Source organism: Rhinolophus sinicus, chromosome 3, assembly GCF_057876585.1.
Source record: "Rhinolophus sinicus isolate RSI-liver-muscle chromosome 3, RSI-T2T, whole genome shotgun sequence".
Classification (NCBI taxonomy): domain Eukaryota; kingdom Metazoa; phylum Chordata; class Mammalia; order Chiroptera; family Rhinolophidae; genus Rhinolophus; species Rhinolophus sinicus.
This window is the reverse complement of record NC_142503.1, coordinates 134,564,995-134,587,500: the sequence shown is the minus strand read 5'-3', so window position 1 is coordinate 134,587,500 and position 22,506 is coordinate 134,564,995. Positions and strand designations below refer to the sequence as shown.

The following is a 22,506-nucleotide window of genomic DNA, read 5'->3' as shown; positions in this document are numbered from 1 at the left end:
ACTATTTTAAGACTTTCTGAACTTTGACCAGATGTTGACACTTAATATGAAATTCCAGACAGCTGTGATTATTTTTTACTTTTGTCATTTTTCATCAAGCAACAGAGGACCAATGAGACAAGAACACAAATGTGAAGTCATGGGCTCACTGAGACAATTCTGTCCATGTAAAGATCCTCTGGAAAAAGACTCCGAGAGTTATAACTACTGTAGTATAAACATAGGAACTAAGTTAAACTTGTACATTTCTGTTGATCACTCCGTTATGTTGCCTCAAATAGTTTTAGAAGAGAAAAAAAATATATCCTTGTTTTCCACACTATGTGTGTTGTTCCCAAAAGAATGACTGTTTTGGTTCATCAGTGAATTCACTATCCAGGAGAGACTGTGGTATATTTTAAACCTGTTGGGCCAATGAGAAAAGAACCACGCTGGAGACCACAGTGAACTTGTGGCTGAACCTCACTCAACCCTTGGACTCCAGCTTCAAGAATGCGTTTCCATGCTCGGCCTTTGTTCCTCCATAAATGTGTCCTTTAGTTTCAAACAGATCTTTATAGTTTGTGCTTCATAAGCCAATTCTTATTATTTTGGGGGACTCTTCTTCAAAGAGCTTGCCAATGAAGATTTAAAGACAGAGCAGGAGCTTCTTCCAGGAGTTCTAAGCCTTGGCTGTGGACAAACAATCTTCAGTTGGGCAGCCCTCCTCAACACAAAAAAAGTGATTAATGATCATAGCACCACGACTAGGACTTGATCTGAAACTCAAAGCTTGGGGGATAAAAAAAAAAAAGGAGCAAGAGAATACTGTAACAAACTTCGTACAGAGTTCGGTCTATTAATTGTTTCATGTTAGATATTCTATGTGTTTACCTCAATTGAAAAAAAAAAGAATGTTTTTGCTAGTATCAGATCTGCTGTGGAATTGGTATTGTATGTCCATGAATTCTTTTCTCAGCACGTGTTCCTCACTAGAAGAAAATGCTGTTACCTTTAAGCTTTGTCAAATTTACATTAAAATACTTGTATGAGGACTGTGACGTTATGTTAAAAAAGGTGTTAAGTCACAAAATGCGGTAATAAATATTTCATTTTTGATTTTTTGTTAGGCTTTTGTGTTTTTAATAGTTTTAAGGTAAGGTTGCACAATCCCTATTATATACAGTGTTCAAATTAGGTGATGGTTTTATCCCCAGACGTTGAGTATGTTTGAAACTTAACTTACCAACGATTTTTAAGGTAACCATCTGTAGCCTATGTATAGTTGGCTAAAAATTCTCCCAGCAGAAAACTTCTAAAGGTATGAAATTTGGTGTGTGTAGTGGGTGTGTGTGTGTGTGTGTGTATGTGTGAGGTTGAAAGATCACCTTCAATGTGCCCAAACCTCCTTTTTAGGTGCATGATGTTAAAAAAAAGTACTTTTAGATAAAGTTTTGCATGTTCATCCTCTGCCAGAATAAAGGGCTTTTGCAGGGTTAATTTTGCATCATAAGAAATAACTAACGTCTGTGCTCAAAGATAATTCATCTGCCTGTGTTTTTTCTGTCTTACTAAAATACTGTTGAATATGTAAATTAAAATTTACATATAGATGTTCATAGATGAGTAAACTTCTATGGAGTTTGAAATCCTTAGTTGAAAAGATTACTTAATCATTAATATTTGATATAAATTATATTATGATTTTTTTTTTTATTTCAGACACCTCCATATGCAGGCACGCTATTGTGGTGATTTGGTGACTAAACAATTTTTTTTTTCTAAAACAACAACAAAACAAGCACTCTAATGCCATTTTCAAAATCTCATGCAACATTCCTAGAAACCCTTGTCATTAGCTTACTGATAATGCATACACACAATGCCTGCCAATGTGTGCAAAGTGAATAAAAGTGTGAGATATTTGCATGCCTCCCCAATTTTTCAAAAAAATATACCATCCTGGAATTTTGTAACACCTAAATTTTGAATCCTATGTTTAAAAAGGATAATACAGACTTGACCTAGTTGTGTGATGTCAGCTTGATAGGGAAATAGTTCACTATCTCAGAAATCCAAGTTTGTATCTTATTTGGGGTTCTTCCATCTTCCCACTGCAGAAGACATTAATAGAAGTTGTATAATAAGGAACAAGGAAATAAACTATTGTTTTGTATTATTTTTAGTTAGGTAGAATTTTTATAAATACGTTTATCACTTTAATGTGGTACTGCTTAAACATAGAAATAACACTTATGATTCAAACTATTAATGGAGAAATTCTGCACCACTTGGAAAAGAGACAGTCTCCCTCTCATTTTTGTTACCCCGTTTCACATGGAGTTTCTTTGCAAAATTTAAATATTTGTATATTTTTACTTTAGATGCTTTTAAGTAAATTTTGACAAGTTCTCCATTTATAAATTAACTCTCACATCAGCTGAACAGTTTTTTGGCAAAGTTTTTCTTCCTTTCCTCTCAGTAAAGTAAATACTGAAGGGTTTACTTGCTAATTGGCTCATGTTTAGGAAGTGTTTAATGCAATTATTATTAATCTATTTCATCAAAGTTTTGATCTCAGAGCTCTCTAGCCTTGGTTTAAATGAATAAAATAACCTCAGGGTTCATTTCTTCAACAAACCCACATCCTATCTTGTTAACCTTAACCCTCTTAAATATTTGGAGATGAGTAATAATTGTAATAATATTTGTTTGCATTTCCTTGCCCCCCTCCCCCAAAAGCCAAGACTGAGAGGTGGTAGAGTTGTCCAATTTGTATAATGCCTTTTTTATACCACCTCGGAAGGCACTTCCTCCTATCTCGGGTTTACTATTTAGTATAAAGAGTTCCGATTTGGGTATATTTAAGAAAGACTCAGCTGTCAAAAGCAAAGAAACTGGGAATGGTGTTTTGACAACCATATAGTGTTAAAGGAAATACTGTAGTCTGAATAAAATTGCTTATGTTCTCCAAAACAAGAGTAATATAAAAACACTTTTTATTTATATGGAAAAGCAAAAGCAGAAATAAATTCCAAAGGTTTCCCTTTCTTTAAGAAATTCTGAGAGAACTGTAGTCGCCATCTGTTAAGGGTTGGTGATTGAGCAAGAAGCCACATTTTAAAGGAAAAAGAGAAAAGGACCAGAAAAGTCTGTATTTTCCATCCACCCGTTCCCCCCAACCCCCAGGTCAGCGCTCCCACTCTCCCTAGCTCACCCTAGTTAGATTTGCCCAGGAGACTCAATCAGAATCCTCCTGGCCCCCTTGCCCCCTCCCGCCCCCGTGGGCCCGTTAACCCGGAGCAGATCTGGGAAGGGAAATATGGCTAATATCTCTAACAGCTGTCAGAAGAGGGACCTTCCTTCAAAGGGACTGGACAGGGATCTTCCACAAGTTCCCCATTAGTCTTGCAGGCCAGCAATTTGATAAGGAGCCGGACCTCGCCGCAAGTTGCCACTGTGTTAGAAAGGCCAGTGTCTGGGTGTCGACGTGCCCAGTGGCCCTCGCTTCGCAGCCACTGTCCCCGCCGCCCTCTGAGCAGGGTTGGTGCGGACGCGCGTCCCGGAGCCTGGGAAGAGGCAAGGGCGTGCAGACTCTCTCCTTCGGTGTGGGCTGCCCCAGCCCTCATCTGGCCTCCCCTTTGCGCGCGCGCGTGTGTATGTGTGACGGAGGTAGACAGACATGCTTCAAATTGATAGGGGTAGGAGAGCGGGGCACCTAACAGTTGCAGTAATCAACTAAGGGTGTCGCACGCGGTCGTCGAGCTCCCTCCGTCCTGGCTCTGGCTGGGAGCAAGCTGCGGCGCAGGGGAAATGAGGGTCTGATGGGGGAGGCCGGTCGGATTGTGATGAGAATGGAGACCGTCGGGGCAGTGTTTGAAGGGAGGTTTTAATATTAATAGTTTCGGTGTAGAGACAGAAGGGAGATTGCGTCTAGGGCTCCTCCGGGCAGACTCTGGGTGACAGCGATGATGGATGATCCAGCAGAGCCCAACAGCTCCTCCCCTCCAGCCCCAACAGTGTCAAAGCTACTTTAGCTGAAGCTTTAGAAATAAAATAAATAAACAGCATCAACCCCCCCCCCACTCTTCATACACCTCCATGCATCCCCCCCCCACTCCCGCTTTCCGACATCGATTTATGGATCATTATGAATCAATTACTACTCTCAGTACTTTCCCATTGGCTTAAATAAAACAGTCAAAAGATGAAAACCCGGGGTTCGGTGGGGATTTTTTTTTTTTTTTTTTTACCCTGCCAGGAACAATCGCAAAATCCATTATCTCATAATCAGAGGCACTGGGTTAGGAGGTGAAGAGAAAGGAAGGGGTCGCCCAGTAAATAAGTGGGGGAACGCTGGGCGTGGGTCGCCCAGCTGCTGTCTTTGTTCGGATGGGTTTGGTTTGTTGTTGGTTTGGGGTGTTTTGAACGGGGGGACCCGCGTGAGAATGAGATGCCTACAGGGTTTGCAACCTAATCATTGAACTCCTTGGGAGAAACCTATTTGAATGCGTGTCTCGGCAAACATCAGATGTTGGTGGTGGTGAGGTCGCACATGGGAAAAGGTGTGGAGGAATGGGTCCGTCTGGAGGGCGGATTTTCACTTTGTTATGAGCAACTGTGCGAGGGTCTGCTGCTGGGAAGGGGGATTCTCCCTCCCGCAACGCCCTCCGCGCTCCCCGCCATTGGCTGTTTTTGTCGTTGGAACTGGTTTGGATCTGGGACTGGCTGTCCCCATTCGCCCCCACCCCCACCTCGGTCGCCCCAGGCTTTTCTTCCCTCTCTGGCCCCTTCCGCGGCGGTGCCCGAGGTTCTCTAGGTGTTTCTATGACTACATTGTGTGTGTGGGAGGGTCAGATGTGGGGGTTGCCCGCGAGAGGGCCGTTCCTGGGCGATCATTTATCAATGTCACCCACATAATGATTCTCTCTGCAGCCTCCTATTGATGAGGATAATTACATTAGCTCAGAGTGACTGATCAATGAAAAACCACCACACAAAAACTTCTTTACTCCTCTATAATACCAAAAACCGATACAGAAATAACATAGAAAGCCTGATTTTTCTTTCCCTTCCCTATCCACCAATGGATTCTGCGACCCACCAACCCCCAAAAGAATGGGGGAGTAAAATAAGAAAATAGACCCAGGTTTGTTTCGTTTCAAGGAGGATGCAATTTTGCCCGTGAATGCATTTTCTTAAATGTGTTGGCTTCATTCCTCCTTTGGTAAAGAATATCAACGGATTTGCTAATGTGAGTTGCTTTTAGACTGGTCTGTGGTTTTCCGTTCTTTTTATTTCTTTCCTCCCCTTTGGGCATTTTTTTCTCCTGCTTCAAAAAAAGAGACAACTCTTGTATAAATAACTGGAAAGGGAAATTATTCTAGGTCGTCGTCGTCTTTTTTTTTTTTTATGCTTTTGCCTAAGTCGGGTTATCTTTTGTCTTTATCACTTCATAAAGTAGCGCAATTAAAGATGTGATGTCGCGTGGTTATAAAGCGTGGATCCATAATACGGCGACATAATACGCTATATTCTCGCCTGAAAGTTCGCAGTTAAATTACGATTTCGCTTTTTCTAGACTTCAAAATCAATATTTTCTCAATTAAAGGGAATTTTAATGCTTTACTTGCGAGTTGTTAAAGGCACTGTAAATTTTATTGTACTGCTTCTTGGCTTCGGAGTGGATGCAGGAGACCGGTTGGTTCTCGTGGTCTGTTTCCCTTCCCAGGAAAGTCCAGTGTGTCAGATCAAATGTAGGCAACCAAGGTAAGGAGGGTGCCTAGAGGGTTGGGACAAAGGGTGGGGAGCCCTCCAGTGCCAGAGGCCATTGTCTTGTATATTTTCACCTCTCTGTGTCCCGCCTCCTGAAAGTGACAGAAGTGCCCATGTTACTCTAATATTTCTCAAAGAGGAGCACGTTCCACTCCCATCTGCTCTGTGACGGTCAGAAAAGAAGCAGCATTTGGGCAGCCTTCTTCTAGACTCTTCCCAATGCTCCCCACCCTCTCTCTCTCCTTATTTCTCCGAAATTTAACTCCTAACTGGTTCTTTCACAAGTTCTGCCATATTTTATATGTGTGCTGGCCTCCATGTCAGAACCCATTCCCCACCCTCAAGTGCATTCACTGTTTACAGATGTTTTCTCCTTCCACACGTCCCACCTAGTAAAAGTTCCCGCAGAGAATTAACTGTGGTGTGTTAATAGCCCAGGTCTGCTACTGCTCTCTTCTGCAGTTGAAATCTGGTAAGGTGGAGAATGGCATTGAAGAGCTGCTCCAGGCCCACAGAAGCCCGAAGATTTGAGAAATCCAGGCCCAGGGGCTTGGTGGAAAGCAAGGTAGTGAAACTTTCAGAATTGTAAGATGGAAAGGACGCTAAGAAAATGAGGCTAGAATGGAACCTAATAAGAGAAGAATAGGGCTAGGCAGAAAAATGAGCCTTTGGGACCTCTTTGTAATTTAAAAAGAAATAATAATGAAGGGGAATTAAATATCTAAGACTTGCTATTAATTTTTTTTATACCCAGTGTCTGTTTAAGAACAAGTCCTCAGAGATGCCAGGAAGGGCCTGAGTTTCCAAATGGAACTACACACCCACCAAGTTCCTTTGCAGGTCCCTCTTCAGTTAATTTGCTGGGAATGAGAAGACCAGGGAAAAGGCTATGTGTGTGGGGTACCAAGGACTTCAGTAAGAGTACATGGGAAGGGGCACCTAGGTATAATGAGGTAGCTGTTTTAAGCTGAATGGGGGTGGGGGTGGGGAGAGAAAGCCACACAACACCACAAGGCACTCTAAAGTAAGTCTCACCTACTTGCCTTTTCTTTTTCACTTTAGCCACACACTCTATCAAATATTATACATAGGTAGGGGAATTTCTAGTTCATCATCTTTTGTCTGTAGACCCACCAGCTTGATCCCCCTTCCCTTAGATTCCTGACATGTAAGCCTAGACCATGGCCTTTTTATCAAGTGAGTGGGGCTTTGTTAATGTATTTGTACTTTTCTGCTTTCAGGCTAAGTTTCTCGCTTTGGAGGAAGGAGGGGTGCAAGAAAGGAGGGGAGGGGAGCAGAACACAAAGGCTAGTTCTCACCAAGCAGGTTTCAAAATAGAAACTTAATGGGAAGGAAAAAAAAAAAAAACACGAAAGAATGAAAAAAAAATAAAGAGGGTGGTGAGAATTGTTTGTCACAACAGGTTTACTTGTCTGGAAGAGAGGTGAGTCTGTGAATATTTTTCCCTTTGAGGATTCTGGGTTCTTCAGATTGAAACATTTTCCAATTTTAATCCTTTAGCAGACAAAACCTCAATATAAATATGACATGGGCCACTGGCAAAAACAGGAACTTAAACTCTCCTATGAGAGGAGGGAGTGCAGGGAGGAGAGAGAGCCCTTTCTGATTAATAACTAGCAGGGTAATGTTGAGGGCTTTTTCTGCCCGATTGCCTTTTTGAATTAGAGCCGATTTCTTCACACTTCAATAGTGCCTGTCTCCTTTAAAATGACTGGCAGATTTGTTTCTCTTTTCTCTCTCCCTGAGACTTAATGATGTAAATTTTCTAATTAGTTAAATCATATTGCTTAAAGGCCTAATATTTACCGTGTAAGAGACGATCATCCTGATTTGGACCTCTTGAAATATTCTGAGAAATAACACTTGGCTTTTAGGTTGAGGGATGAGAGGAAGAAGCTCTATTACGGGAAGCTGTTTATAGAGGAAAGAAGGCGCGCGGAGCCGGGCAACATGTTAAATTAATAGTTGAAGTTGAGCCGGGCTCACACCCCAAGTCCGCTTTTATTTTTCAATCAGCGAAGATTTAATTGGCAGCCCTCAGGCCTGGGGATCTGATATTTTCTCATTAGTTTCCCATCACTAATCTTGAGTGTTAGATTGGCTTAAAGGTTGTCAACATTTGACCAATTTTATTTAAGGAAAAAAAAAATCACTGCATTATGGCTCCGGGATGTGAGATCTGCAAATAAATCCTGCTTGGATCAGCGGAACTAACGGGCGAAAAAAATGTTGACTATTCATCGTCGCATTTAATAAGTTGCATAAATGTGTATTCCAAGGCTAGGGAGAGAGATTATACATGTGCTGCATAGATGCAGATGAAAGGTTGATGAGGAGGGGATTGCACTTTACGCAGGGTGGGTAGGTAAAGTGAGACGTAGGTACATTTCGAACGGAGGGTAAATAACCCAAGTAGAATAGCTTCTGAGGGTTTAGGAGCTACAATTCCCCCTCCCCTTCCTTTTGCAGCTGCGTGAAACTGCAAAGCCTGTCTTGCAGCTTTGAGCCGCTCGGCTGTCTGATCCAGAGATAACATCAGAGCGCCCCCTGCTGGCCAGTGGAGTAGAACTCTGAGGGTCAGCCCCCCGCGAAGCAAATCGTGTTTTTCTGCGCCCCAGCCCCCCTTCACAGACTTCTTCCACTGCCCCCACCTCTGCTCTGCAGCAAAACCCCACGGCAGGGGAATAGCTTGTCAAAGCTGAACATTTAAATGAGTAAATGATAAAAATAATAATAAAAATCGAAGGAACCCCTCCTCACCCCCCACACCACTTCACTTGGCCTCAGGGGAATAAACTGTCAAGTGACTAGAAAAGGGACACATTTTCTTTTTCCAAATCTCTTTATTCTCCGGGTTTTTTACTGTGGTTGGTTGGTTTGTTTCTGCCGAACTGTAGGTTCTGACTACAAGGAAATGTTTTTAATAGATGCTATAGAAGTGTTTTTTTGTTTGTTTTTTTGTTGTTGTTGTTTAAATGGGTATCTGATGTGGAAAGAGGCCAATAGAAAACAACACACTGCGGCGTCTCAAAATTAAACTCCCAGGGAACTCGCCCTATTTCAGTCAGGTCCAGAGGAATCGCTTTCAGAATTCAGATACCGTGTTTCCCTGAAAATAAGACCGGGTCTTATATTCAGGTTTGCTCCAAAAGACGCTTTAGGGCTTATGTTTAGGGGATGTCATCCTGAACAATCAAGCTAGGGCTTATTTTCCAGTTAGGTCTTATTTTCGGGGAAACACGGTAGTTCCTTGTCTTGAATGACCCTTTCCTGCACCGCAAAGAAATACCGGCCCCTGTCCGATTTTTTTTTCAAAATAGAGCACGTGTTTAAAAGTTGTATACACACACGTCTTTCCCCCCGGGTGTTCCTGTTCTTTCTTCGCCCGTGCTTCTCAGTTTTGCTGGAAACGGAAAGACTAACTGAAATGCACCAAAATAAACGGCCAATATCTTTGATCTTATTACCCTGGTGCTTCACGTCAAATGCAAGGTGTGGGACCGGGACTGTTAGACAAGGTTTGGGTTGGTTTTCTACTGTTTCGGTGCCTAGAAGCGTTTTCTCGGCTTCCGCAGGACTCTCCACTGGATGTCTGACAACTCGAACGCGCGGGCGGCCAGGTAACGAGAGCCGGGGACATCTCCGGCTGGCGGACCCGCCGACTCCACCAAAGCCTCTACTCTTGGGAAAGGAGCTGCTAGAGCAGACTTGACTCGGAAAAGTCTTCTGAGCACAGCTAGACCCCGTGTAAAGAGTGAAAATATGCAATGAGGAACTCCTTTAGTTTGTGGGGAGTTTGGGGTTTTGCTTTTTTAAGTACCGGATTGCGGGGTTTTGTGCAAACTGCTCTCAGAAATGAGGCGCGGGGGAAGGAACACCAGGAGGGAAGGACGGCAAGGGAAAGGTGGGTCTCTTGACGTTCATTTCTTGCCAGAGTACCAGGACCTTCTGGTTTAAAACTCCGTTCTCTTTCCTCGCTTCTCCCTAGAACCCCACCCCCACCCCCACCTGTGTTACTCCATGTCCAACCTTCCGCTTTGGGGATGCTTCCGGACGAGGACGGGAGCCGGGGCACTTCAGGGAACAGCTCTCCTTGGGCAAGGCAGAGGCAGCCTGGGTCTGCACGCCAGTCAAGTGATGCCTCAGTCGGGTTGTGTCTGAAGAATTGCTGGGGCTATTGTGTCAACTGAGGTAAAGTTAAATATTTATACTCTAAGTTATTCTCATTATCTTTTGGTCTGTTTTGAAGAAGTTCAGTGCGTTCAAACGTACTTTAAACAAAAATCCTGGTCTGGGGGAAACAGAATCTGCCGCCTGCCACTGGAGTTGACTTTTTGAGAGGTCTTCATTAAGCTCGGAAGTGGAGGGGAAGTTATCTGCAAACAATATTGGTTCATTTAAATATATGTGTGTGTGTACATATATATATATATATATATATATATATATATATATATATATATATATATAATGTGTTTACATATAAAACACCTATTTCATATATCTATAGCTGTCTACCTATAATAAGGAAATAGAAGCACGTGTCCCCTGTTGCAACTGAATCCAAATAATATTTACAGTAAGATACTCATAGATGAAGAAAATATGAAAATCTCATTGTATTTGTCTCAGTTTGACTTAATGAAATTTGGAGACATTGACAGTCTGGTCAATGTTCTCAGTAAATTAATGCAAAAGTCCTTACAAGGAACCGAAAAACACCTCTTGCCATTAATCTTAAAGCACTTGAAGAGGATGATTAAAAGAATGGGATCACTAAGCATTATCATCTCAAATAGCTGTTAACTGTCTCCACCCCTTTATTGTGGCAACAAAATAAACTCTTCCCTAGGAATAGTGTTTCTTCCTTTTTTATCTTTGTTTTTGTTTTGCTTTAAGGGCAAAGAAGGAAAAACAGAAGCAAAGAGAACCATCTCAAAAGTCTTGCATTTGCTGCTGTTAAAAGGCTGCTGTTGATTTCTTATTTCCCCATCTTGCACTACAAAGGAGAAAAAAAATCGAATGATGTGTCTACATTTGATGACAAGAAAATACTAACAACAGTGAAGGTGCATTTGTTTTATTTTTTCCCCCTGAAAATAATATTTTTTAAAATACACACCAATTTAGTAAGTTGAAGGCTGTGGACATGTAAAAGATGTTCGCTCGTCCATGTCTATTGGCTGACTTTTGTCATTTGAATTCGGAAGGCTTTTCTGTCAAATAGAAATTATGGAAAAGAGAAGTAGACACTTGTCAAGGAGCAAACAATATTACACTTTCAAGCTGGCTCCACCTAATTCTGTATTTGAGTGCTGGCTGTGTATGTGTGTGTGTGTGTGTGTGTGTGTGTGTACGCGCGCTATTTTCCTCTCATAAACCTCAAAGCCCTAATTAGACATGGAGAAAGAGGTGTGAATACCCCATTACTGGTCATTCTGACAAAAATGGAAGCAGTGCCCCTCTGTTCCTAGAGCCCTAGGGAAGGACGCCCCCAAAAAGGGCAAAAGCTTGTGTTTTCCTTTAGAGCCCTGAGTTGGGGAGACCTTTCAGAGAAATACACAGCAATTAACATTTGAAAAAGCAAAATGCTGAAACGAGGGGAGGTGGCTAACAAAAAATTAAACCATCCTAAAAATTAGTCTTCAAACCCTGCAAATTTCCAGATGCCACAGAAAATCAATGCAAACGCGCCCCTTCCTAACTGAGCAGACAGCTCTCCTGCGGGGAGCTGTTTCCAATAGCAAGTGGAGTTGGAGCTCCCACCTCCGATGGAGCGATGGGAACTGTTACCCTGAGGCTACCGGGAGGGGAGGTAGTGGTGTAGCCCTCCCCCCAGCTCGCGCTTCCCACCTGTTCCCTCCTCCCCCAGCTGGGGCGCCGGAGAAACGCCGACATCCGCCTGGAGTCGGGGTACCGCGAGCTGAGTCTCTTACCAAACCAAGGAGGAAACTCACATAGGCCCCCAGAGGCCGAAGATCCGGCCAAAGAGATGGAGATTCGGGGTCCAAGGCAAACGCAGCAGCCAGCCCAGAAGACCAGGCTCCTGTGCCCGGGCGGACAGAAGGCTGGCTAATAGGCCACGTTGGTCCCCGAGCGAGTGTGAAATGCAATGAAGGGGGACAGCCTCCCCTCCCCCCACGCGCTAGTGTGTGTGTGTGTGTGTGTGTGTGTGTGTGTGTCTGTGTGTCTGTGTGTGTGTGTGTAACACGTGCACTTGGAGCGGGCCTCTGGCCACAGAAGTCGGCTGGGGAAGTTCACCCGCGCGGCTTCCCGGGCCCTGAACCCATCCTCCGCCTGAGACACTCCAACAGTTCCCCCAATCCCGGCCAAGCCTGCACAGGTGCTTTTAACTGGAAGGCTCCCGAGAAAAGACCTCCCCCCGCCTCCCGCCGGAGGAGAGGAGGCAGGGGGTAGCGGGTAAACGGGTTGGGAAGAAAGATGGTACTTCTGTAGCTCAGACCTCCCTATCTTCGAGTAACTGTCGTCACACTCAAGCTTTTCACCCTCACCCACGGTATCCAAAAAGCAGAGAGAGATTCGCGGGAAAATCGGGCTTACGAAAACGTCGGGGTTTGACGCGGGAGGGCTCTTGAGACCTGCGCCGGCTTTGCTTAGATTCAAAAGTATGATTTTAATTTTCTTAATGAAGGCGCGCTCTAGAGCTCAGCTGGTAATGGCTGTGCTTAGTTTAATAGACTTCTGTCGAACAGAAAAAGACGGATAACTATCGGTTATAAGTAATCTGCTCTAATGCAATTATTTTCCCAGGTTCGAATGTCATTGGGCAGAGAGGGCAGGAGTGAATTAGGGCCCCGGGGACCGCCGACGCGGGGCAAGGAGACCGCCTGAAATACGAGCCGAACCTGTTTTCTGAGATGCACTTGGGTTTAGGGGTCGGGGTCGAAGGCTTCAAAGCTCTTGATCTGCACGTGTGAAATCTCTCTCTCTCTCTCTCTCTCTCTCTCTCTCTCTCTCTCTCTCTCTCTCTCCCTCTCCCCCTCCCTCCCTCTCCCCCTCCCTCCCTCCCTCCCCCCTCTTCCCGTCTCCCCCTACCCCCACCCCCTGTCCTCCTCTTTCTCTCTCTCCCTGTCTCCCTCCCTCCTCCTCTCACAATTTCTCATTTTCTCTCTAGCTCCCTCTTCCCCTTTTCTCCCCAGGTCTCTCAGAGTTAGTGTGAATTTCCTTTACCTCTCCTCTGTTTTGCCTGTCTGTGTGTATTTCAGGCAGATCCATTCAGTCCGAAGTATTTCTCCAAAACACACTCACACAGAAATAGGCTTTGGAATGTGTCAACCCAATCGCATTTTGAAATCCAGTAAAATAAGGATGTTGAAAATGTTGGTGGTGCTGTGTACACATACACAGGCAATATATCAGGAGGATTATTTCTATCCAAATAACAGAGCCAATCCAGGTCACTGTCCAAAAGTAGCCCCATCTTAGCCCTAACACAAATTGTCATTCCTGGTAGTTTTTATTTGAAATGATCCTAACTCTTCTTAGCTCTCTACTTCCCTTTGCCTGGCAAATACAATCTCAGGCAAAGGTGATTTTAAAAAATAAAAATAATAACACTATTCATAATTTCCCTTCTGACAGCAAACAAGACAAATTGGTGGGAGGAAAGCCTTGCATTCTCACCTACATGAAGGCTTTGAAGGCAGGCCCGAAGGCCAGAGAGGTGAGCGCTGGACAGTGGAGCCAGGCACCCGGGAGTCCAGTCTGTACGTCTGCCCACGGTTTCCAGCCTCACTTTCCTCGATAGCCTCTCTCTCCAAATGCTGGGGAACAAAGAAAGTCCGTAGGACTGACTCACAAAAAAAGGTTAAGTGAAACCCAGTTATGGGTTTCTGTTCCAGACCAGGGAGGTGAGGTGAGGGTAGTTGGGTGTGGTGCATCTCTGACTCAAGTTCCATAGACTAACTCGGCCTGCAATTCCTTAGCCTTGTACATTCATATTCTCTCTCTCTCTCTCTCTCTCTCTCTCTCTCTCTCTCTCTCTCTCTCTCTCCCTCCCCCTCTCTCTCCCCCCCACCCTCTCCTTCCCTCCCTTCCACCCTCCCTCCCGCTCCTTCTCTCTGTTACACACACCAAAGGCGACCTAGGCAAACGTGTCCACAGACATCCACAAAGCTCTGTAATTGCTATCCACTTCCCTGACCCAATCCTCCCCAATTCCCCCTTCTCCCGTTACATCTCAAAAAACAAAAAACAAAATAAATAAGCAAAAAACACCCGTTGGGCAAAACCCCTCAGGTCTCCCTAGCTGAGGAAGAGCTGGAACTTGTGGTACTGAGGGAGAAAGTACCCTTGCTTCTCTAAGCCCTGCAGCGGACAACCCTCTTGGAGTGTGGGGGTTAAGTGAAGGGGGTGTTTCCGACCTTCCTTTTACCCCCAGGCTCTTCCCGGGCTGCTGGGGAAATTAGAAAGAGATCCAGTTTTCAGGCCCCAACGACTCCCAGGACTTGGAGAAGCTGCGCAGGGCAGGCACCTCCCAGGTACCTCGATGTAACCGTCTGGGGTCCCATGTCGGCGAGAGCGAGAGTCTCGGATCAGAAGAATCAGAAGAGCCGCGCTCAAAACTTCAGCGCTCCGCCTCCATTGCGCTTTAAAGATAGCGAAGGTCTCTAGGCAGTGCTCAGGCCCAGCCAGCTCCAGCACCAACCCTCTGCAGCAGCCTCTGCTGGGCAGGTGCCAGTCAGGGCCACTGCGTGACTTAGTGACTTTGGTTGGCACCAAGGATGGAAGACCGACCTCCGGGTCCAAGAGCAGATTTTGAAACGAGAGAAGGGGTGATTTTCAGAGCTCCCCCTGTCCCCAACACTGCATTCTTTCATGGATGAAGTCCCTCTGTCATCTCTCTATCTCTCTGTCATCCCTTCAACAGCTCTCCTGCAGGAAAACTGCTGTGTTGCTTCGTTTTGGTGACTTGGGAGAGCTACAGCAAAGACCCAGAAAGCTCCCACAAGCTTTAGGTGGATCGAATTCTGCTTTTGAAAAGTAGGTGTTGGAGGAGAGGAAAGAGATTCTATTACCCAACAGTTTCCCCAAATCCACCGCAGCCAAGCAAGGTTAAGAAAGGCTTGGTAGAGAGTGAGGAAAAGCCAGTTACCCCCTATAGGCCCGGGGAAGAAACCTGGACAGAGTAAGAATCACAGCTCCTAACCTAGCTGAGAATACCTTGCAAAAATGGCTTGGACTCCCAGCCTGGGCCACTTTTCCAGGTGCCCCTCTGTAGGCTGTCATAGGCCATTCTCAGCCCTGAAGCGACTGGTTAGATTAGGTCTTGGGGACACACAAGGAGGCCAAAGAGTTAGGTTTGCTTCATTCTTACTTCTTTCGTTTTAAAAGTCAGTAGAGGAAAGCATTTTTGTGCGTGCAGTAAATCAAATGTGTAATTGTATTTGCATAGTCTTAAGGCATAAAAATTAATCTTCAATTGTACATAAGATGTTTTTTAAAGGACTTCATGAACATGACATGCTTTTACAGAAGAAGGTACTTAATTGTAGACTTTAAGGATAAAGAACACTAAGAATACCTGATGTCCCCTTCTTCTGCCTTCACCTAACTAAGGGTGGTGGTGGTGCCCTAAGAATATCTCAGGTGACAAGAGCTTCTAAAACAAACTAACCAATACATAAAAGTAACACATTATTGCACCTTTAAAGTAAGTTCCCCTAAAAGTGTTAGAAGCAAATACCTCACTGCTAAGTTAAGATTTTTCTGGCTACTTATTTATCCAGGTCTCTTAATTTTAATACAGATTAAATAATTTGTTCAGAAGGGGTGATATTGCCCACCACAACAGTGCAAAGGCAGTTGTTTATACTTTGAAGCTTATCCATTGGCTTTAGGACTTTTGAATGTTCAAGTGAAGTGTAAATAGAATAAGGTCACAGGTGATTGACAAGTTCAAGTTACTCAGCTCAATTATCAAAATTTTATTTCTAAATTATGTTCAATTTTATTTTCCTGCTTTGGTATAAATTACCTTAGAAAATCCAATGGGAATGGACAATATACACCACGTCCTACCTACCATGATTTATTTGTAAAGTCATTTTGTGATGTATGCCTCCTTTAATGTTTCTGTGGAGACCAAGTCTTTACAACTAGATTTAGAAACACAGCTATCATGCTAATTCAAAGGCAGTCACTTTAGAGACACAATAATCACTATATTTTTGACAACTTTCTAAAATATCTCTGATCCTAAACTGCAGGCGGAACCTGCAGACTGGAATCTAATTCTCTGGATATTGGCATGCTACATTCAATGTCCATCTAGCCAAACAATGGAATGTAATTTGAAAATATACACCTTACAACTCACTTTCTGTATAATATCACAAAGTTCTCCTATGCATTATTTAATAGATACTCAAGCTCTTCAGATCAAGGCTCATGTTGCCACATCTGGAAATGCTTCCTCTGCTCTTATCCCTGCCCCCCCCCCCCATCCCACCCCAGGTCAGACACCAGTGAGAGAAATGGCTGAAGCCTCCCCTTCCACCATTATATGATAGCATCAGCTTTTAATCAGTGAGAGGCACTCCTATTTAAATTTACAGGATGACTCTTTATTCCATTTATCTTTTCTTTTGGAGGAAAGTGAAACAAGAGTACCACCCTTATTAATTATAAGATTGATGGGGTGAAAAAAGCCAAACGGATTTGGCTTGCAAATTATTAGTAGGGGTATGAATATTTATGATGGTGCCAGGAACTGCAGTCATGAACCCTGGGTATCAAGCTTGGGAGACAGTCAGACCAGTGCATTCAGTGAGGGTTCAGTCTCCCCAAATCTGACATGACATAAATGGAAACTTTAAATTAGACTCAGGGTGGGCTCCCATCACATCACCACCACCCCCCCTTTTTTTTTTGGCTAACCTTGCTGAACATGAATTTACTTCTGGTGGCCTCTATCATAAAGTTTAAAAATCTTTTAAAGTAAAAGCAGATACCTATAATTTTGTGAAGAAAACCTGTGTTTGTGCTTTTGCCACTTGATATTCTTTTATGTTTTAAATAAAGTTTATCTGTGAAGTATTTGTGACATACATTTAAACAATTTAAAGCTATTTTTATTCAGTCTAAAAATATTGGAAACCTAAAATATCCTGGGTATAAAGAGGATTTAAGTAGACACAATATAAGTTAGATACAGACAGAAATGAGAGGGCAAAACAAAACAGCAATGGAAGAGAGATGAAAGGACAAGTTTTTTGTTGTTGTTTTGTTTTTAATATTTTTGCTTGTTTTCCTTTTTCTGCACCAGACTTACTTATGCTTTAGTCCCAAAGTGAGAAAATTTAAATGAAAGGTGGAGGAAGAAAGGGTCAAGGTATGAAGGGGAAGGGTGCAAACAAGGATTTAACAATTCAGTAAAATAATTTGGTAAAAGAAAAGCTATCGCCTCCTGTTTTCCTCCTCTTGATCACACATTTAAGAGTTTTGAAAAAGGGCTGCGGATTGGAGACTTAATGATCTCAACTACTGTTTCATCACTGGCTTCTTTTTCGTTAAGTGGAAGCTGACCCAATCCTATGAAAATAGTTTATTCTGACTCAGAGCCAGTTTAGCATATACATTTTGAAAAGGAAGACAAGTTGTTTTCAAAACAGAAATGCTAAGCATTCTAAAAAGCATAAGCAATTTAAAAAATGCTCCTCAAAATTTCTGAAAAACTCCCAACTACATATATATATATATATATATATATATATATATATATATATATGTATGTATATAAATTGTAAGTGGATATTTGTGCTCAATTGATGCTTTATATATATCCTGTCTCAATTTGTCTGTTCTCTGTAAGGATATAATTTTTTTTAAAGAAGCGATACCACTGACAACAATTTAGTTAAATTCAGAAACCTTGAAATTGATGCATCTCCTATCAATCACACTCAGTAGATACAGTAAAACACATTCAACATTTGTATATCAATAGTGGCACACACACAAATCTGTTTTGTTCAATTTAAATGCTCTTCAACATGTCATTTCATATTTTTCTGGAACATGTTATGGGTTAGTCATCCTGTTTCAGCTGATTGTTAGATCCTTAACCTAATGAAAATTCAAAATAGAATATTTACTCATCATGGATTTCAGAGCTGAAAGGTGGGATTTGAGGATAATTCAACCAATGCTTCTTATCTTTCCAACAAAAAAGTAGAGGTGTAAAGATGGCAACTGACCAGTCCAGCTCATAAAACGAATTAGCTCTAGCTTCTGATAAGATCCCAGAGCTCTTAACTTGAGCTCAATTTTTCTTGTGATAACAGTGCTTTCCCATCTTCTGGCCTTCACGTTAGAGGAGTATTTATAATACTACATGCAGACTTTTCTACTAATATTTTTCTTTCCAGCACACTGACAATGAAATTCTTATTAAATAATAATAAGATATTGACTGGTCTGTTTGCCGATATGAAGATTTGTTGTTGATCTGTGATGTCTGTATTGATTAGGCAAGAATGAGATCTATCCTCTACCTGAAGGATAAACAGATCTCAGTACTGGCATAAAAACAAACTTTGTATTATAATAATAGAAATCCTAACCTTCTCTATTTATTGGTTGTGCATCAGCTCAGTCAATCAAGCTAGAAACAGATATAAATAGGGATAACTGAAAGCTATACCTCAAAATCTCGAAAAATGTTCACTAGAGATATTTAAGCTGATATGAGAATTCCTGACTTCAGCACTAGTAGCTTGCTTCTAGGTAACCTTTCCGTCTGGCTCTTCTCTTCACCCCAAATTGAATCCTACATGTGCTCCATATATTTTACATTAAGGGGAATCCTATTCATGCCTGAGATGATCTTATATTTATGATGGCCTCTTCTGTCAAATTGTTATTTCTGTAGCTTGCTGTCAAAAATGTCACTCAAAGTTTCCTTTCCACCCCTCTTTACCCTCTGTCATAGTAACTTAGAAGGTGTAATCTAAGTAGAATCTGCTTCACCTATAAAATACAGCGAGGAGAACTTCTTTTTTTTTTTTCCTCCCTCTTTCTGTCTGTTTCCCCCCTTCCTTCACCCCCAGTTTTATCTTCATTCTGTTTAAAAGCTGTTGTTCATTCTTTCTCCTTGTGGTAAAATTGTTCATCCAAGCAGTTTCTCTGAAGGTTCAAAAGCCTAACTTTTGTGAGAAAAGTTCATGTATAAGTATGTTTGGCATATTTTCTGAGTCTGTGCCACTTAGGTTAATACTTAAGCAAGAAAAGGAACACCATCAAAACAAAAATGCCCTCCAATTACAGGACGTTTTGAAGCATAACTTACAGGTATTTGATTTTTGAAAATATAAAATATTGAACTTGTTAGCATTTAAAACTCTTTTCTTTATCAGTGTGACCTCCATTTTGCTATGTTTCCATTTCATTATTTTTGCATGAATATGATAAATGGTCATGAAATCTAACCATTTTTATTTAATGTTCATAAAAACTGATATGTTTTCCAACAGATGTGGCCTTATATGGTTCAGTGAATTTAGGGGACTTCTCATATAAATGGAATAATAACCATACGGAAGATGAATTTTATACCCTGCTTACCTCTTCCAGAACTCACTCTTATTATAATTACAAATAGTGTTTATTATGTATTATGCAGTATATACACCATTGTCCAGACACTGTACGAACCTTAACTTGATCACTGCCATCTAGAGTTTATAATCCGAGATAGCACTGACACCAAAATATACAGAGAAATATAGACAAATAGAAGACATGGCACTGTTCTATATTATTCTTTTTCTCCAAAAAATTAAATGTAATGGAGCCTTGCTCATGAATGAAGAAATATTTATCTTCTTTCCATTCAAATATTTTTTTTTTCTGACCCAAATAAATGGTTGGAAAAGAAAGAATAGTTCATTTCATTTATTTTCTATCAATTAGGGGTAACTTTGAGGAATAACTCATTGCTCTTTTAAACTTTTTAAAACAGAGATCAGCGAAGAAAAGAAAGTGTTAGTTAGAGCTGCCTACGTGGAAAGGATGTACAAGTTTAACTAACAAAGGCAGGAGAACGCAGTGGTTTAAAACGTAGCTTTACAGAAGCAGACTGTCTGGATCTAAATGCTGGCTCAGCCACTAAGTAACTGTGTGACCTTAGGCAAACTAACTAACACTTCTAAACTTCTCACAGGACTTTGACGTGGGGATAAAATGAGTGAATGCATGAGGGAATTTATCGTAGTATTCGGTTCATGGTGAGGATTCAACAGATATCAGTTACCATCATCATCATCATCATCATTATTTTTAGTCAACTCCCTATCTTCCTTCCCAGCGTAGATAGGACCACATATGAACAATCCATGACATTTAGATATCTTTTACTTTTACTAATCATGTAGAAACTCAATATTAGTGTAGATTCACAATTGGTTCTATATCACTCCAGTCACTTCAGTTGTATATTTGTACCTGTATACTTATCTTTTAGTATTCAACCTTTAAAAAAGACCTCCATGGCATACATTTTGCATGCAAGTCATTGAGTAAATAGTTTGTGGGGTTGTTTGGTAATGACATAATAGGAAGACGCCTAGCATGGAGTCAGAAAAACAAGATTCTAAATCTGTTTCTGTCACTAATTAAAATGAGACTGGGCCTCAATTTCCTTACCTATAAAATCGGTCAGAGTACAATAGATCCAAAGTCCGTTCTGGTTATAATAGTCAAAGATTGTGCAACTCACATAGGAACCGTTTCCTGGAAGAACTTTTGTTTCCCTTCCAAGTGTATATTGAGAAACTATTATCTCTCTGGTCCTGTGCCAGGCCGTGGGACTCAAAGAGAAATACTTTACAGTCTAGTGGAGAGACAAACATTATATTATGGTGTGATGAATGTTATGTTAGAGGTATATATAGGGAATTATAAGACCAGATATATTATAAGACCATCTCACCAATGGGCAGCAAACACATAACTGATGGGAAGATAAAGGAAAACTTCGTAGAATCCTTGGCACCTGAATAGAATCTTGAAGAAGAAATAAGAGCCAAGGAAGAGGTAAGGAGGAAAGGCATAGCAGAAGGGAATACCATATACAAAGAAACAAAAGAGAAAGAAAGGTCATGGAGAGAACTGGTGGTTCAGATGGCTGTGGGGCTGCGTGGGTAAGTACGCAGAGATGAGGTTTCCCCTCGCTCCTCCACGTCGCTGTCTCCTGTGGCTTCAGTACCCTCCATTTGCTGAGGACACCCCAGTTTATATCTTCAGCCCAGATTTGATCTTGAACTGTAGACCTGCACCTCCAACGCTCCATGGACATCTCTATATGTCTGGGGGCACCTCAAACTTGTGATTTTTCACCTCCCCGCCCCCAGGAAACTCCTTCTCTTGTGTTCACTACTGTGGTAAATGGTATTTCCATCCACTCAGTTGACTGTGCTAGAAATTTAGGTTTGATCCTTGTCACTTCTCTTTTCTGTATCACCGATATACTCCAACCCAATTTGCAGGGCCTAATAATTAGACCCCTAAATACGTTTCTAACCCATATGCTTCTCTCTAGTTCCACTGCCACGACTCTAGTCCAAGCTGCCATCATTTGGATTTGAAGGGACTCTAGAGTGAAATCTGATCCCATAATATTCCTATTTAAAATCATTTGAAATTTATATAACCTTATTAACCAATGTCACGCCAATAAATTTAATAAAACAATAAATAAAATCCTTCAATGGGAACACACCTTTCTTAAGATGAAGTTAAAATTTCTTAACATATTCTAAAACCACGATCGATTTTACTTCTGTCCCCTCATCTCCAGCCCCACCTGCAATCCCCTCATTCTCTTTGATGTAGTCACATTGCCTTTCTTTATGTTGTTCAAATGGTCTAGCCTTTTGCCTACATTAGGGCTCCCGCACTTTCTGTCCCTTCATTTTGAAAGGCCTTTTTCTTCCTCCACCATCCCCCATCTCTAACTGGGCTAACTGCTATTCATTCTTCCAATCTCAGTTTAAATGCCATTTCCTTGTAGAAGTTTTCTCTACCAGTTTCCCTTTCGATTAGGCTAGATTCTCTATTCTCATAATAGCACTTAAATTTTCTTTGTAGCATTATCACATTTACAGTTAATTAATAATTATTTGTGTAATGATTTGTCTAGTATCTGTTTCTCCCACTGGACTGTGCATTTTATAAGGACAAGGTCAGGTGTATTTGATTCACTACAGTAGTCTCAATGTCTAATACATTTTTTTAAGGAAAAACAAGATGAAAGGGAGGGAGAAGTTACATAAGTGTTTGCTGAGAGGTCATGGTGACCTTGGAGAAGGCAGTTTCAGTGGAGTGGTATGGGCAGATGGCAAACTGAAGTGGTTTGAGGAGCGAAAATGAGGTGAGAAAGTGGAGGCAGTGGGTATAAACTAATTTTAAGAAGCTTATGCATGGGAAAAATAAAAACAACATGGCAATAGATACAGGGAAGATGTAGGATCAAGGGGTATTTTACTTTTCAACATAAGAGGGAACTGAGCTTATTTATATGGCTGAAGAGATAGCAATAAAAGAGAAGATATACTGACTATTTGAGAGATTAAGGATATAAGTACAAGAAGATATAATTTAATGGAAGAATGTTGTAGTACAAGCTGGGATCCAGAGCAAGGAAACAAGAAGAAAGGAAATAAAGGCAGGTATACATATGGACTAAACAGAGGTGTGGGGCCCAGAAGATAA

General features: G+C 41.8%; 1 protein-coding gene and 1 long non-coding RNA gene across 7 annotated transcripts in view; both read left to right on the top strand.

The window, feature by feature from the left end:
- MEIS2 (Meis homeobox 2) overlaps nt 1-1,103 on the top strand; it is a 201,833-nt gene extending 200,730 nt beyond the window's left edge. For all 6 annotated transcript variants that reach the window (XM_074327925.2, XM_074327923.2, XM_088797131.1 and 3 more), the window contains one exon: nt 1-1,103. This exon is cut by the window's left edge and continues 329 nt beyond it. The gene's annotated coding sequence lies outside the window, so the exon portion shown is untranslated.
- A 7,325-nt stretch (nt 1,104-8,428) lies between these two features.
- Nucleotides 8,429-11,036, top strand: LOC141570603 (uncharacterized). The gene is made up of 3 exons (XR_012494792.2): nt 8,429-9,395; nt 9,764-9,966; nt 10,675-11,036. It is a non-coding gene; the product is annotated as an uncharacterized LOC141570603 (long non-coding RNA).
- The last annotated feature ends 11,470 nt before the right edge of the window (nt 11,037-22,506 follow it).